The sequence below is a fragment of the Cottoperca gobio genome, chromosome 3 (genome assembly GCF_900634415.1).
Source record: "Cottoperca gobio chromosome 3, fCotGob3.1, whole genome shotgun sequence".
Taxonomy (NCBI): Eukaryota; Metazoa; Chordata; class Actinopteri; order Perciformes; family Bovichtidae; genus Cottoperca; species Cottoperca gobio.
In genome coordinates, this window is record NC_041357.1 from 21,318,861 (window position 1) to 21,332,217 (window position 13,357).

Here is a 13,357-nt window from a genome sequence, read left to right on the forward strand (position 1 = left end):
CCCCCCCCCCCCCCTTTATACAAGGCTGTGAAGGGGATCACCATCCTGACTAAGAAGCAATCTGAGGCTCCTGTTTTGAGAATGAGCTGCAAACCCTTATTGTTATAAATTAAATGAAACCTCATGAATAGAAAGTTGTGATGGAGGCTGCCCCCCCCCCCCTCCAATATACATCACCTCGAGTGAGTGGCCCAGCCCATCATATATATATATATATATATATATATATATATATATATATATAGAGAGAGAGAGAGAGAGAGAGAGAGAGAGAGAGAGAGAGAGAGAGAGAGAGAGAGAGAGATCTCTATATATATATTCTGTATGTGGCCCTCAGTGAAAAAGGTTTGGACACCCCTGGTTTACTTCCTTCAGCAAATGTTCAATGTTCAAATCACATGTGTTCATACAAATACACACATACAGAAATACACACATGCACACAGGGAAACGCTGCTAACTGCTGACAACATGGGAGGGGGGAAATGTTATATCCGCTCTGATTCCTTCAAACACATCAGTCCCACTTAGTGAGAGCAATGAGACACATGAGGGAAACAGACAGATGAGAGTCCCTCTGTTATTTACCCTCTGTACAGCTGTGCACACACACACACACACACACACACACACACACACACACACACACACACACACAGGCTACAGAAATAATAGACACAGTTTAGTCACTTCTTCATATGATTGTTCCATTCTTATATTTCGCTTAGCTGATTTCCGGGTTTAGACTTACTGGACTGTATACCTTTATTTATATATACAGGAGTGAAACTATAAGGATATTAAAACAGTAGCTCGGTCCTAGTCCTTCTTCAACACAATTTTGGCAGCAATATCCTCAAAACCTTTTCCTCTGTCTCAAATAAATACATTAATGTATCAATGTATTTATTGTCTAGTAGAAGTATTGAGCCTGAGAGCTCTTCAATACACCCCAAACTAATGCTCTTGCCTTTTCTACACAGCTGGCAAAGTGTCTCATTCTTCAGAACTGAAAACAATCGATTCCCTGAACCTTTATTTAATTGATAAGAGACCTGATGAGCCTTTTGCACCTGGAGAAAATTAGATACACAAGGAACAGAATTTCCAATATATTGTTTTTTTTCCTTTCTTGTCTTTTAACAGCGAGCTGAATGCATTGCAACCTGATATAACTCAAACAAAAGGCAAGCACTTCTTTCAATTTTGTTTTGTTAAAATCTAATCCCTTGAATAAAAATGTATGACTGAACATGTCTGAGAGCTGCTGTTGAAAACAAAGTGAACCACAGTGAGGGACTGTTGGAGGAGGATATCCAGAATAAGCCCACACTGTGTCAAGTATTATCACTGTAATTGATATGTAAAATAACGTATTTTGTCACACAACCTATAACCTCACAAGAGTGGGTGGAGAGGTGACATAGATATATTTTAGACTAATGTGTGTTGGAAAATAGAACATATTCATGTCATCATAAGGTCAAGTAATGGAGTTTTGTAGATGTTTTCAAACAAGGAAAGCAACAATAACAGTGAGGATGCACTTGTGCAGACACTTATACTGTACAATGGGTATTAAAGAAACCTGTTCAACCCTAAGTTATGTGAGATGTCAGTCAGCATTACAGTCATAAAACTCTCTTATCAGTTTTCATTATTTTCCTGCTGCTCGTTCATTTTAATGCCTACAGCTCTGCTCTGTTTGATCCACATTTCCTCAACCTGCTGTTGCTCTTGTTATTATGCTGTCATCACTTTCTTTCCACAAAGTAGTTTAAAGCGAGTGTAGGCCATTATTTAGAAGCATTTTTTAGTCAGATTTGTAGAAATTCTCTTACAACAGCAATCAATAAATGAAATGCTCTGACAAAAAAAAGAAAAAGAAATCTGGTATACATGGCTGTGTCAGGAATGTAATAAGCTCTCTAAGTAGCCTGCAGGAATGCATTGGATGGCCTACCTGTCCATCTACTACGCCTACGGCATATCTGCGCACATCTGCCTGTGCACATAATGTGCCTGACCGGTGTCTTCTGCAAGGCAGGACAACATCTCCAAATACTAACATGCTATCTTATCAGCTGTGAGTAATAATAATAGCCATGTTCGTTGTTTAGGTTCATTATGATAATGTTAGGTGTCTTCTTACACGTTATTCTACCAGACTGTATTATGTCCACTGCATGGCACAGCACGGCTCTACTCCACTGCTCCACTTGCTCTTTGTTGGTTTTCAATTCGTGAAAGTTGTGAATAGTAGGCTACTTGGTACATTTGTTGGTCGAGGTTCGAAGCGAATTGGGCCGATACTAGAAGGTGACGTTAAAACAATGCAGACTACTGATTGGTCAGAGACAATTATCGCGTGAGGGCACGTCCTACAAAAAAACCCACGATATTTAAATACCAAGGTAGGCTACTGTCAATAGACGGAATCAGAGTTTCGGGCTTCCGGTGGAATCGCAATGCATGCTGGTGTGGCAAACCTAGAAAAGTGAGCACCAACTCTACAATATTGGATTTCTTCTCTGCATGTTTACATTGTATTTAGCTTATTCTTCAAGCGTGTTTACATTGCATTTAGCTTATTCTTCAAGCGTGTTTACATTGTATTTGGCTAGTTTTTAGTGTGTAATCATCGCTCTTCTAGTTATGGGATTTGGACACCGACATTGTGTGGTGAAAGGATGTTCAAACAGTGGGAGAAAGCTAAATAAATGGGCAGAATCTCATTGTGAGCTTCACGATTACAAAAATTGCGACTGCAAGCCCCCTGTTCGAACTATTTCCATTTCCAACAGCACTAAAGAACAATGACAGAAGGCTAGCATGGACCAAAGCTGTAAAGAGACAGGGTTACAATGGGAAGTCTTGGGAGCCCAAGAAATCTTCGCGGATTTGCAGTGAGCATGTCATGCAAGGAAAACCAACAAATGAATTCCCTCGACCTGGGGTATGCAGTCTATCTACTTGATTTATATATTGACAAATGCACTTTCTATATATTGCGTTTTATAATAATTAACAAACACAAGTTAGGTATATATTTATAATAGCTTACCCTGCAACACAACTGCAATAAGCACTTATGATATCGCCAGTTTTCTTGACTGCGAAGATCCATGCCCAATGTGGCGTATGGGAAGTTTTCATTGAATGAGTACATTTTGCTTTCAAAAAGCAATACTCAGAATCTGCGAGAGGATTGAAAGATATTTGTTTCAACCAGCCAGAGTCAAACAGTCTAAATGCTTTGCCTTCTTTGTATTCGTTCAAAGTTCGTTTATGAAACTCTGGTTCCCTGGGTGGTCAGACATTAAAAATAATGTTATATCGCTGAGGTATATCTGCGGCCAAGAAGTCATGCTGTTGTTTTCATTGACCCAGCCATCCTGCAATGTCAAGGGATCAGGCACTGAAACGCCACTCGGCATAACCAAAAGCTTAATCTTTTCTTTTTCTGTGATTGAAAGTCTTTCGTTAGCTGTTGGTTGCTCCTCAATGCCCATCTCTGATGAAGCAAACACCCTGGCAATAAGCTCCAGTTTTGTTCCTGAAACCTTTAAATTCCGCTTGCCGCAAAATACTTTCAAAGCTTCGACTTTCCACATCTGAACCTCATCATAAGAAACTCAGAACTTATTGTAGAGTAGTAGGTTTGTTTATAACACGCTTGAAGAATAAGCTAAATACAATGTAAACACGTAGAGAAGAAATCCAATATGGCGGCCCTTGTGGAGTTGGTGCTCACTTTTCTAGGCTTGCCCCACCAGCATGCATTGCGATCCCACCGGAAGCCCGAAACTCCGATACCGTCTATAGCGACCGCAATTTATTATTTGCTCAACCAGTCTGCAAAACAACACCGGACACAATACACTGCAGACGTTCATCTGTTTAGTTGCCGTTGAAAGGATTCAGCGAGAGTCCCGGTAAAGATGACGTCACAACAGTTTCACGCAGGCGATCAGCTGATCACCCTGCCTACAGTGAGTACTATCTGTAGAGGAAAAACTAAATAGAGAAAAGTACCAAAAGTGAGGCGAGTCGAGTCGTGCAGTGGAAACACGTTATTAGAGAGCATAGACAGGTATGGGATATCAGCAATCTCTCTCTGTACAGTTGAAATCTAAGTTTGCTCTTCTGGCGTAAACAGCCATGAAGGTCGAGGGGAGGAATGAACACCTGTCCCTTGAGTCAAAATGATAGCGACATATGAGCGGTCTGTTCTCAGGCAAGCACAGAGAATATTATGTGATCCATCCCATATTCTCCTCACCGAGTATGAGCTCTTACCCTCTGGCAGACGATACAAAGTACCACAATGTAAACTCAACCTCTTTAAAACCTAATTTGTGCCTACCTCAATTAAAAATGTAAATAGTGTTGCTTTAGGCAGCAGGGGTTGTGCAATAGATTGATGATATGATGAGGGGTTGTGCAATATGTTGCTTGTGCTTCTCACTGGTTTTGTAATATTTGAGTCCGTGACAAATTTCCTTAGCAATACAAACGATGCGTGGACTCATCCAGCAGTACTCTGGCAGTGCTCTGTCATGTGTTTTGGGGGAAGGTAGGACTTTTTTCAAAAATGTGGCTTACTTGTTTCTAAAAAGTTGCCTACCCCAGCTTTAAGGACAAATGTAGAATGATTGAGATGCAAAACCATACAGCTACAACCTCGACTATTAATGAAACAAAGGTCAAAACGCAGCATGTTGTTTAACATGTTAGTTATTAGTCCCACAGTGTGGACATTTCCAGTGTTACAGCAGCAAAGGAGATAGTGCAACAACAAGAGGCAACAGTAAGAAAGTTAAAATATATATAATAGAGAAGTAAGTTACAGTAAACGGAACAAAATATAACATAAGACAGATTGAATGGTTGAATTCACATTATTGCACATAGGAAATAATAAAACAAAAAGTAAGATTAAACAATAGAAACTGTAAATGGTACATTGGTACAAACGATTGTTTTTGAACATTACATGTGTGAATGTGAGCTCTCTCTGACACGATGGGTTTGTTTGAAACCCCCATATCTCCTCCAAACACTGGCAGCCATGTTGCAAGCCAAGTGTGTGACCCGCTCTGTCACTCTGTAGTGGATGCCAGTGAGTCTGTCTAGTTTCAGGAAAATGTTTCATGGACTTCCAGGCTCGGCTGTTTAATGTTATTCCAGGTCACTGTTGCTTCGATACAGACTGAACGACAGTGAGGATGATGTTCCTGTCAACCTGTATGACTCTGAAAGTGCCTGGCATCTTCACCTAATGCAGTGGTAGTCTCTTAACATCAGGTAAACACACACTTACAGTACGTAAACAAAAATATTTTACCCCCCACTGGAAGATAACAGTGTTAACAATAATTTCAGTGACTGAGACGCTTTGATAATTGCAATTAGTTTTTTGTATTTCAAACACACATTCTCATTTGTGAAGCTGCTGGACAAGAAACAGTAAGAGCTGGTGAGGTTTCTGCAGTGAAATGAAGAGAAGGTCTCCATCTGGTGGGAGGGTGGAGGTATTTGCTCGGGCAGGAAAAGTAAAGTAGTGATGATGAGCTCCTAATATTCTGACCTAAAATCTGACCTACATGCAGGTGGGATGTCATCATAGAATTAGATAATCAACTTAGAAACTAGAACAATCTCAAGCTGGGTGAACATCACTGGCATATAAAAACGCATAGAGCAGCTATAAAAGCAGCTACAACTCAAATAATGATGTTTTGCGATGTCTATTGTGTGACATCGCCCTCGAGTGGACAAATCCGACAAGTGCAGAATGATACTGTCAAGGAATGGCATCATTTCTGCATCAAGCGTCCCATAAGAAAGTATTTGCCGTTAAAGTCTGTCACTACAATTAGCTCACATGAACACTTGGACAGCCAACTTTCAGGCTTTAAATCAGACATGGCGATAAACCTTTGTCATATTATTATTGAAAAGACCACTGTCACGATATTGCAACACACTTATGCTTTAAATAGTGTGTTGCCCAATCATTGGCACTAGCTACTAAGTTTGGTTGTTTGTTAATTTCTCCAATGGAGAAGTGATGTAAATAATTTACTACTGAGTCAAGTGGCAACCATGGATCCTCTCTGCCTCAATTATGCCTTCAACACCATCATCCCAGCGCTCCCTCATCAAAAAAGCACAGCAGAGGATGTACTTCCTGTGGCAGCTGAAATATAACCTGCCAAAGACAATGATGGTGCACTTCTACACTGCCATCATCAAGTCCACCCTCACCTGCTCCATCACCATCTGATACGCTGCTGCCACTGACCGGGACAAGGTCAGACTGCAGTGTGTCATTCGCTCTGCGGAGAAGGTGATCAGCTGCAATCTGCCATCCCTCCAGGACCTGTACGCCTCCAGGACCCAGAAGCGTGCAGGTAAGATTGCAGCAGACCCCTCCCACCCTGGACAAATACTTTTTCAGTCACTCCCTGCCGGCAGGAGGCTGCGGTACATCAGGACCAAAACCTCACGTTATATGAACAGTTTCTTCCCCTCTGCAGTTGGCCTCATCAACAAGGCCAGAGACCCCCACTGACACTGTCTCTCCCTCCCCCCCTCTACACGTTACATTAACGTACTGCTCAGCCGGCTGTCCTTGTGTTGTGTGTTGTACATTGTCTCTACTGTCTCTATTTTGTATAACATTGTTAATTGTTCACTCACCAGAGCAAATTCCTTGTAGGTTCCTTGTACCTACATGGCAATAAAAAGGATTCTGATTGTGATGCGTCCATGGAGAGTTTTTGCCACAAGTCCTTAAAATAATTTGGTGCAAAATAAATGCATTTGCCCAGTGTTGGGTACACAAAAGAGTTTTGGGCATATTATCATCAATATTTTATTTTTTATAATTGTTATTGTTATTTTCTCGGTGTTCTCTGTTCAACACTGAAGAATAGACCAGAAAACTGGTTTATATTTTCAATCAGGTTTAGTTTACGAACACAAAGTTTCCATCTTTGTGAAGGTTTTTTCCAAGGTTAATAGATAAGTTAAGTTTTTCCAACTGACCAATTAACCTCAGACCATTTCTATCATGTTTGTGCTTCCTTGGGGATTTAAATCTAATTAATCCTAGATCAGGGGTCTTCAACGTTTTTATGGCCAAGGACCCTCAAACTGGTGTAGCGTGTGCAGGGACCCTTACTGTACATATTGTACACAAGAGAACCCTGCAGTACCTCCACCAACCCCTATGTTGAAGACCTATTAGTCTAGTTCTCCCTCCAACACAGTAGGTGGCAGTAATTCATCTTAACGCTGGTTACACCCGCCGTAAAACCAAAGAAGAAGAAGAGAAGAAGAAGAAGAAGAATACAGCGGAAGTAAACAGTACAGGCACTATTAGTGTTAGCTCAGCTCTCTGGATGTATGAAACTAGCAGGGAGACGATGTTGTAGTCGTTGCGTGGATGAGTATTTGACTTCTAGTTAAGCAACAATGTCTTCAGTTGAGTGTTTGAGAGAGTTTGTCAACGAGCGACTAAATGCTGCTGCTGAAGAAATATTCGGAGTTTTTCAGAAAGTTGTCGTCGAGTACGAGGCAGAGATCGACCGGCAGCGCAGACTGCTGGATGTCGTTTGGAAACCCGAAATAAAGTTATACAGGATAGGTGAGTAAAACGTAATAACAGAAAACGGAGGAATTTGATGTATATTTAACCCATTGTGTTTTAATAGATTGCGTTACTGGTACTAATTTGCTCGCATGTCTGCAGTAGTATCATATTCCTTTTGTTCTCTGTCCCTCCAGAGCTCCCACAGCAACATGTCTGTAAGGAGGAGGAGGATCTCTCTGACCAGCAGCTCTGTATTCAGGAGAGGAACTCCAGTCTGGACCAAGAGGACCCAGAACCTCCACAGATTAAAGAGGAGCAGGAGGAACTCTGCACCAGTCAGGAGGGAGAGCAGCTTGTACTGAAGCAGGAGACTGATACCTTTATGTTGACTCCTACTGATGAGGAAAGTGACCACCAGCTCCTCTCTCTCAACTATCATGTAGCTGAGAGCCAAAATCAGAAAGGAAGGCAAGCATGGAGACTCAGGCTCAACTAGAACTGCAGAGCCACATCAACATAATCTACATCACGAAAGCACAAGTCACAGTAACAATGTAGACAACCCTCACCTGTCAGAGATGCACTGTGATACTCACACAGGTAAACTGCCTTTAAAATGTGACACATTTGGAAAAGACTTTAAGTATACATCATCACTAGAGACAAATATGAGAACCCACACAGGTGAGGAGCCGTTTGCATGCAAAACATGCGGGAAAGTTTTCAGAAATAATAGGTCACCTTTGTAATCCACATGAGAACCCACACAGGTGAGAAGGCATATTCTTGCAAAACATGTGGGAAAGCTTTCAGAAATAATGGTCACTTGGTAATCCACATGAGAACCCACACAGGAGAGAAGCCATATTCTTGCAAAACATGTGGAAAAGGATTTACTCAGACATCAACATTGAACTCTCATGTAAGAACCCACACAGGAGAGAAGCCATATTCTTGCAAAACATGTGGGAAAGGATTTACTCAGACATCAACATTGAACCGTCATATAAGAACCCACACAGGTGAGAAGCCATATTCTTGCAAAACATGTGGGAAAGCTTTTAGATTACGTAGTAACTTGGAACACCATATCACATGCCACACAGGTGAGAAGCCATATTCCTGAAACACGTGTGGGAAAAGATTCATTCAGAAATCATCATTGACCTATCATCATACAAGAATCCACACAGGTGAGAAGCCATATTCTTGTAAAACATGAAAAAAAAAAAAAAATGATCAATTGAAAGTCCACATGAGAACACACACAAGGGGAAAAGCTGCATATCTGCACCACAAAGGTTCCAGAGATTAAAGAGTAACAAGGAACTAAAAGGAGTTTGACACTCCTGACTTCAGGGTTACACTCTGTAATAAGTGTTGGATCATACACTATTTCTACACACTACCTCAGCAATGAGGTCACTGAGGTTATTTCTTTGTTGGAGGAAGATTGTCAGTCTGTTTTGGGTTATTGGATTGCAATGGGATAGTGCTTGATCACCTGAACGTACAGGTGTAAATGCAGCCGTGATAGAGGATATGGCTGGTGGGATGCTGGGCTTCAGAAGCTTGCGCGTAATGCATACTGGTACATGCAGGCAGTCCCTGCACTGCTCCACGAGCAGGAGAACTCAGCTTTAGGATTCAGGTGGATCTATTGGCAGAAATGGAATATAGTATTCATAACTGTTTTCTTTCGTCTATAATCACCTGAAACTAAGAATCGTGTTTTAATTAGATTAGAATGATACCCTTCATATCTACATGAGGAGCGTGTCCTCTTCCACTTAGACCGCCATGTTGCCTCTTTAGTATCCCAGAACAGACGAACCAAACTCTGCTCTAGAAAAGGTCTTTCCTGTTTTTATGTTACCGGAAGCCACTGTAGTTTCTCTCCACACTTGGAAAAGGAGGTGAGCGGAGGAGTATTCAGTTAGTTGCACCTGCAACCTCACCGCTAGATGCCACTAAATCCTACACACTGGATCTTTTTAAGGGGAAAGTTAATGTTGTAACTGACAATGATGAACAAACTGTTAACCAAGATGAATTTTACTGCATTGTATGCAACTTTTTAACTGACACTGAGCATGGATGATGGTAGCAACACTGTTAATATAATTCTAAATGCTGCAAACATGTGATTGTTTTTATTAATTGTATACCATGCGAACGTTCATTAAAATGTTCTTATTTGTTCTTTCAGTTTACATTTTTTTTATAAATGCATTTGTATGAACATGGAGATTATGGTATTTGTTGTATTTCATGCCAAGTAATTGCAATAAATTAATTTAATTCCCTTAAAGATCTCCTTTATATCTCTTGCCTAATTTCTTTTTCAGTTCTTCATGGAATAGAAAAACCTGCATATTCGCCGGATTTGGTGTGAATCAGGCCGTGGTTTTATTTATGCTATACAGGACTGTCTCAGAAAATTAGAATATTGTGATAAAGTTCTTTATTTTCTGTAATGCAATTTAAAAAAACAAAAATGTCATGCATTCTGGATTCATTACAAATCAACTGAAATATTGCAAGCCTTTTATTATTTTAATATTGCTGATTATGGCTTACAGCTTAAGAAACTCAAAAATCCTATCTCAAAAAATTTGAATAGTTCCTCAGACCAAGTAAAAAAAAGATTTATAACAGCAAAACAAAATCAAACATTTGAAAATGTCCATTAATGCACTCAGTACTTGGTTGGGAATCCTTTTGCACGGATTACTGCATCAATGCGGCGTGGCATGGAGGCAATCAGCCTGTGGCATTGCTGAGGTGTTATGGATGCCCAGGATGCTTCAATAGCGGCCTTTAGCTCATTAGCATTGTTGGGTCTGGTGTCTTTCAGCTTCTTCTTCACAATACCCCACATATTCTCTATGGGGTTCAGGTCAGGGGAATTGGCAGGCCAATCGAGGACAGTAATGCCATTGTCAGTACACCAGTTACTGGTGGTTTTGGCACTGTGGGCAGGTGCCAGATCATGCTGGAAAATGAATTCCTCATCTCCATAGAGCTTTTCAGCAGACGGAAGCATGTAGTGCTCTAAAATCTCTTGGTACACAGCTGCATTTACTCTGGGCTTGATGAAACACAGTGGACCAACACCAGCAGCTGACATGGCTCCCCAAACCATCGCTGACTGTGGGAACTTCACACTGGATTTCAAGCAACTTGGATTTTGCTCCTCTCCAGCCTTTCTCCAGACTCTGGCGCCTTGACTTCCAAATGAAATACAAAACTTGCTTTCGTCTGAAAAGAGGACTTTGGACCACTCTGCAACTGTCCAGTGCTTCTTTTCCATAGCCCAAGTCAGACGCTTCTTCCGTTGTCTTGAGTTCAGAAGTGGCTTGACCATGGGAATACGGCTATTGTAGCCCATTTCCCGGACACGTCTGTGAACAGTGGCTTTTGATACCTGGACTCCAGCTTCAGTCCACTGTCTTTGAAGCTCCCCCAAATTCTGGAAGCGACTCTTCTTCACAATGCTGTTAAGGCTGCGGTCATCTCTCTTGGTTGTGCAGCGTTTCCTGCCACATTTCCCCCTTCCAACAGACTTTTTGTGGATGTGCTTTGAAACTGCACTCTGTGAACAGCTTGCTCTTTGAGAAATTTCTTTTTGTGTCTTACTCTCCTGATGGAGGGTGTCAATGATTGTCCTCTGGACAGCAGTCAGATCAGCAGTCTTCCCCATACTTGTGATTTAGTTTACTGAACCAAGCTGAGTGTTTTTCAAGGCTCAGGAAACCCTTGCAGGTGTTTCGAGTTAATTAGACGATTCAAGTGATTCGTTGAACACCCTGCTAGTATACTTTTTCATGATATTCTAATATTTAGAGATAGGATATTTGAGTTTTCTTAAGCTGTAAGCCATAATCAGCAATATTAAAATAATAAAAGGCTTGCAATATTTCAGTTGATTTGTAATGAATCCAGAATGCATGACATTTTTGTTTTTTTAATTGCATTACAGAAAATAAAGAACTTTATCACAATATTCTAATTTTCTGAGACAGTCCTGTACATGCCAGCCCGATATGCAGGCAACCTCTTGTGGGCCAGAAAAAAGTTCAGAAGGGCCGTATTCGGGCGGATAGTTGAATGGACCTGTCCTAGACCCTCCAGCCGCGGCGGGGTGTAGCCGCTGTGTTTAAGAAACATTTTAACTGCCGCATACTGAACGCTGATCATTTCCCAAGCTTTGAGGTGCAATTAATTAAAGCAGGTTGGGTCAATCCCCTTTTAATGTCTCTTGTGTATCGTCCACCAAAATACTTTGTCACTCAATTGGCTGACTTCCTCTTAAACACTATGCTCAACTTTGATCAACTTCTGATTCTTGGAGATTTTAATATTCATGTCTGCTGTCCTGCTAAGCCGCTTGTAAGTGAATTTATGCATCTGGTTGAGTCTTTAAATCTTGCTCTGCTTTCCACCGGACCTACTCACAACCTAGGCCCTCAGTTGACCTCGTGTTCTCGTCTGGTTTTCTGATCTGCAATATGGAAATAATTGATGTTTGTCTGTCAGATCGATTGTGCTGTTATATTTGATACATTACATTACAGTTAATTTAACTGGCGCTTTTGTCCAAAGCGACTTACAATAAGTGCAAACAATCATGAGGATAGAACTCTGAACAACAAGAATCTTGCAAATACATTTACCTATGTTTAATTATTTAAGTGCAGTACAATAGCTTCAAATAAGCCAAATGAGATGACAAGAACCTGCGTCGCATTCTGAGTCAGTCGGGGATGTATCCTGATTTTGTACAGAGTGTGCCTGCAGGAGCGGGTTGTTGCAGCAATGTTGGCACTGAAGGACAGTTGGTCGTCCAGTGTCACACTCAGATTCCTTGCAGTCCGAGTCGGGATAACAACCCAGGAGCCAAAGTTAATGGTAAGGTCTTGGATGGGAGAGCCGTTCCGCAGAAGGAAAAGCTGTTCAGTCTTGTCAAGGTTGAGTTTCAAGTGGTGTGCGGCAATCCACTGAGAGATGTTCGCCAAACAAGCCGAGATCCTTGACTCCACCTGGGATTCAGATCTGGGAAAAGACCGTATCAGTTGAGTGTCATCTTAAGTTGGTGTGACGACCCTTGTTAGTATGGCTGCATATCTAACTCGGCTCTCTTGCAGTTACAAAGGAGCTGCAAGGGAGTGTCTGCTGGTACCTGCCATCTGGGCGGGGCCTGCAGAAGCCATAATGGACGGCCCATCTCTCATAGCTGGCCTCTCTCTGAGCTAGCCTGCTGCAGCCTTGTTACCTTTGTTTGGTTTGTTGCACCTTACAACACACATTACACCATATTTTCACCCATCCACACATTTCTAACACGACTGATGACCTACCTGGTTACACATCCCTTTGGTTGCTTTGTTGTGCTTATCTTTGTTAGAGTTAAATAAACCTGGCCTCCCTCTTTGTTGCCAGCCTTGAGCCAGGCGGTAACAAATGGGGGCTCGGGTGATCTAATGCTGGGAATCTGGTAAATGTCTTTTTTTTTAGGGAGTGTTTCACACAGATTGTGGTTGCTCTGGTCTTTCTAGGGACGACTTTGTTGATTGGTTACTTGAATTCCAGTCAGTGTGCTCCATAGATTTGGTCCTGTACTATGATGAATGTTTTCCTGCAAAAGGTGCAAGTTCCCCGGTAAAAGTAGCTGGTTTATCTGGTGTAGGGTCTGATAGGGTCATTGGGCCAGGTAAAGTGTTGGCTTCTGGTTGGGTTGGACTTGGGGCTGGCTTA